Source organism: Sminthopsis crassicaudata, chromosome 2 (assembly GCF_048593235.1).
Source record: "Sminthopsis crassicaudata isolate SCR6 chromosome 2, ASM4859323v1, whole genome shotgun sequence".
NCBI classification, from domain to species: domain Eukaryota; kingdom Metazoa; phylum Chordata; class Mammalia; order Dasyuromorphia; family Dasyuridae; genus Sminthopsis; species Sminthopsis crassicaudata.
In genome coordinates this window covers 494,228,006-494,233,317 of record NC_133618.1, presented here as the reverse complement: position 1 = coordinate 494,233,317, position 5,312 = coordinate 494,228,006, and positions in this window count along the sequence as shown.

Genomic DNA, 5,312 nt, shown 5'->3' with positions numbered 1-5,312 from the left:
TGTGTGCTGATTCTCTTGCTTGCATTCCAGTATTCTGGTTCCTGCAAATGTTTTTGTTATGCTCTAAGGCAGGGCTTTTTAAACTTTTTTCACTTGCAAATCCTTTTCACCTGAGAATTTTTACATGACCCTAAGTCATAGGTATTTTATATATAGACATACAAATCAAATATTTGCTGATAATCTTAATTTTGCCATCTCCACATTCAGTTCTGAGATCCCATATGGAGTCAAAACCTACAGTTTTAAGAAGTTTTGCTCTAAGGAAATAATAGTCCAAACCAGTCTCATTAACCTTAGACATCAACATATATATGGAGCAGAATAATGAATATATAACTTCATTGTCTTCCAGTGTTTGAATTTTTTTTGATAAGGTTGAGAGCAGAATGTTTGTCATTACATTTGTGCCGAGGAACCTGTTGTGTAGTGGTCTTAGGACTGGTGAAAGCCACAAGTTGCTGACCTACTATTATTGACTTTACTTCTCATTTGCTGCTTCCATTATTATCAGGAACTAAACAGGTGTGACATTTCTACTGCAGTTGACAGCCTTAAGTGTACCTCAGAAACAACTACCCTGCCACCCTGAAAGGTTTGGAAGAAAGTAGTGTTAGTGGGTCAGGGATGCCAGAGAAAAGACCTGCTAATCTGCAGGGCTAAATTTGGTTTGGGAAGTTGCCACATGCACAGCATCTGGAGAAAAGTAGGATATTTATTAAATTTCAAAATCTGGGGTTCACTTATATTGGGAGTGGCTTTTGAACTTCAATTGAACCCTCTTTTTTTTTCCCTTTTCTGATGCTGAATCCTTAATCTATCCAACTATATGATGCTGGAAAGAAGTTACTTTTATATCTTCATCTTCTTTCAATACTTCCTCTATTCCTGCTTTTTCCCTGCATCTCCCGTGAAACTTACAATTGGTTTCACTGAATAGAATCTTATGTCAGAGTTTATCTAGTCCAGTTGCATTGCCGATGAGAACTTGTTGCAGTGGATGTCATTCAGGGTGGTGGGCAGATGCTAGATGGAAAAGTGATATAATAAGAAACAATTTCACTATTTGGAAGTGACCTCTATGGCGATCTAGTCCCATCTGTACCTGAAAAGTAACCTTTACCACACGATTGACATGGCTGCCTTTGCTTGGAAGCTAAGTTGGAGCTAAGTATCTCTTGGGGCAATGAATTCCAGTTTTGGAAAATTCAAGTTAGGAAATGTTTTCCTTCTATCAAGCTAAATTTGCCTGTGCAGTTTCTACCAGTTGCTTCAAGTTTTGCCTAGGATGTAACATCTTCAGGGAGTCTCTCATGTGTGTCACCTCCAATTCCCACATCTCTCCAGGATAAACATCTTTTCTTGAACTGCTTGTCATATGGTGTGAACGCAAAGCCTTTTGCCATTCTAGTCAACCGTCTTTGGACAACGGTCTTCCTAAAATGTGGCACCCAGATCTCAATAAAATATCCTAGATGTTTGACTAGGGCAGAGTACACTAAGATTCATTTCTTGATTGCTGGATTCTTGGGCCTTTCTTAATGGGTCCCATTAGCTTTGTTGCTTACCATATCTTTTTTTTTTTTTTTCATTTAGCACTTAAAAAGATCTTGGAGATTATCTAGTCAGCTCATAGAAATTAAGTGACTTGCTTAGGGTCACAGCCAGTTGCTGTATCCTTTGGCTCCAAATTAAATGTTTTATCCATAGTATCATGAATGGGACTGGAATTTGGAAAACCTATGGGTTATTCTTGACTCACAAATCCTTTTTTGTGCCTCAGATTTTCTGTCCATTAAAAATGGAGTGATATTGGTCACTGAGAATGGAATGTAATTTTACTTTCCCTACATCTCAAAGATTGATTCTGAAGCTTAATGTCTTTGTTACTAGATGTCCTTCTGAATTAAGGGACTGGATAAACCGAGATTTAAACAGTGGTGAAAAAGCAATTTTTACTAGTCCAAGGTATTCCTTGAATAAGTGAACTCTAATGAATTTTGATTTATTCTAGTCTAAAATAGCTGAGCTTTCCCAAGTGGAAAAATAGAAATTCTCAACATTCTTGCCCTTATTTATCTAATTTTCTCCTTCATAAAATGAGATGAATTAACATGTTATGAGGAAAAACTGATAATTTATTCATTAGGGGATCACATCAGCACAAAGACTAGTTACATGGGGTATTTATAGTCACTATCATCCTGCACATTCAGTATAATGAATTATTAATGAATCTACTATTAATGCTCCCTTAGCACCCAAGCAATATGTTAATATCTATAAATTATTGAAATAAGAGTTATTACTAAACTCCGAGGCTTATGATTATTTACTTGTTTCCCATTAATAATCTTCATAGTTTCTCTCCCCACTGCTTTAATTGGTTCTTCTTCAGAGCAGCAGACAGGGTAGTATGGTGGACATTGAAGGACTTAGAGCTATCCTTGGATTTGTATAGCAGGCACGCTTGGCTTTCTGACTGACATTGTGGCCCAGAGTCTGATTCTGATTGGGAGTTAATAATCTGAGTTATTCCTCTTTCAAATGTTAAATTTTGTGACATTCAAATCTTGAGTGTCTCTGCATTAAGCAGCTTCAGGTAGAATCCAGACCCATTTGTCTTCGGCAAAGTCACGGCTAGGAACAGAAAACTCAAATGAAAAGGCTATGCTTTAAAGTGCTTAAGATAAGCTACAAGTCCCAGTACCACTTAGTCCAAGTAAGGATATCTCCCAGGTGGTCTTCATCTCAACACTGTAATGTGTATACACACAGGTTGACACTGAAACAATATAGCTTGGGTTTAATTTGAACCCATTTCCAACAACAAGAAATGATTGGTTTTCCTTGACACTATATTATTGGAGAGTTTAAAAAAAATATTAAGTGACTACTATGTGCAGACATTGTGTTAGATTCTAGAGATTAAAAAAATAAAGTCCTTCCAGGGAGCTTACATGTCAGGATTCTTAAGTATAGTAAGAATGCCTACACATTAGCAATAAATGTTTAATAAATATTTGTTGGTTAGTAAATTTCAGTCTAGAAGGGACTTTATTAGGTCATATAGTCCAACACTCACTTTTTAGATGAGGAAATTAAAACCCGAGTTAGACAGTTTGCCACAGGTCACATAGATGATAGAAGAAAGAGCCCAGATACTGATTCAGCTGATGTGACTTGTTCATGATTTTTCTACTGCACCTTATATGCACCCTACTCTGAAATTTAGAGAGTTGTTGCCTAGGGGTCTGAGGTTATGTGACTCAGAGTCAGAAGATAGACTCGATGCCAGGTTTTCCTGATTCCTGCTTCTCATACAGCTGTAGCTAAATGTATAGTCAGGTGGAATTGGCTCATCTATGGGACATGCCCAGAGTTGCCAGTCCTGGTTCTTATTCCCCGGTGAATGCCTCGTGGCCTGATTTCCAGGAATGTGTTACTCAGGACTAAAAGATTTGGATTCTGAGAGGAAGAAACATCACCTTACTAGTTGTGGAGGCAGAGCTGATGAAGGAATCAACCCCTTCCTCAGCCCTTTTCCTTTCCAGCTATAAATTGTCAGGTTGGCTTCCAGCTGTTTCCCAAGAGAGGAGCTGGGGGCTTTGTCTAAATCCCATTAGGGACCTCCAGGTGGCCATAATCACCTGATGCGTCTTGCTTAGGCAAGTCTGAGCCTATGTTTGAGCTGCCCCTTTGGTGCTTGTTCTTTATTTGAGGAGAATTAGTGCCTTTCCCAGGATATACCTGTCCAGCTGAAGGTAACCTTTGTGAATTCAAGATGATCCGAGTTCCTAGGCCCCTTGAGGTGCAGCTGAATGGTGATGAGGGAGGAGGCCCTGGCAACAATTGCTGTGCTGTTGGAGAAGTCTGCTTCCAGGATTAATTCAAGTCTGTCTATTTTACCAACAGACATACTTCAGCAATTGTTTGGACTGTACAGAGCCGAGGTGAAATTTAAAATGTCTAATTAGCAGTCCTGAAAGTTGGTTTTATATTGGGATAAGGTTGAAGTTAGATTAACGAGAGTTATAAGTTATTACTGAGTCCTGTTTTTTGTCTATTAATATTGTGTAGTGGGAACAGGAGCCCAAGAGTATACCGTAAGTATCATGGTTAATGTGAATAGCAAAAAGCATCCTTGGCTCTGTGCCTTCTTTGTTTCTATACAATGTCCGGCCTGACCTGGTGTGGAGATCAATGTAGTTCCTTGTGATCCTGGGTTTTCTTTTTTCTCTGAGTTTATTTGTGGCATGTTAAATTTTTTCTTTTTCTGAGGTGATTTAAATTCTCACTTTCTTATTTTCTTAATCTGGAATTGTATTTTTGTAGATCTTAATCTATTTCATTTGGACAACATAGTTTTTAATATGTTCTGTTACATCTTCATTTGTTATGAATTTTTTTTAATTTTTTACATTGGTAATTTGATTTTCTTTTCTCTCTGAAAAAAATAAATAATTTATTTTGTTTGTTATTTCAGTAAACTAATTGTTAACTTTTTAAATGCAATGCAGTGGATTGAACTTAAATCTAACAATAATTTTTAAAAGACTTAAAGAATTTTTTTAAATGAGCAAAATTTTTAAAAAGCCAAATGAGGTTTATGAAGAAATATATTAAAAAATTAAGAGATACAAATCCTTACTGAAAAAAATAACTCATCAAATTAGAATTAAGTGGAAACTAAAGAAATAATAAAAATGGTCAAAAGACTGAAAAAAAATTAGAAAATATGAAGTATCTCATAGTTAAAACAACTGACCTGTAAAGTTGATGAAGGAGAGAGAACTTAGTAATCATTAAACTATCTAAAAGCCATGAGTAACAAGAAAAGAGCCCAGATTTCTCAGTTTTAGGGATATATAAAATGAAACTGTTCAGACATCTTAGAACCAGAGGGTAAAGTAGAAATCGAAAAAATACATCAGTCACTTCCTGAAAGATACCCTAAAAAATTAAAACAAGACAGAATATTATAACCAAAGTCCAGAGTTAACCAGGTCAAGGAAAAAAATGTTGCAAACAACCAGAATACAAGTACTTCAGAGTCACAGCCAGGATCACATAAGATTTAATAGTCACCAATATTTAAAAAAAAAAAAAAAACTTATGATATTCCTGAAGAAGGCTTTAAGCATTTCTGATGGGAAGACCAGAGATTAATTTTTTGTTATAGTTAAGAATTGTAAAGAAAATAGATGCCTATCAATTGCAGAGTGGTTGAGCAAATTGTGATAGATATATGTAATGGAAAAATACTGTGTTGTAAGAATGTAATTATGTGCAATAAATACAAAGAAACATGG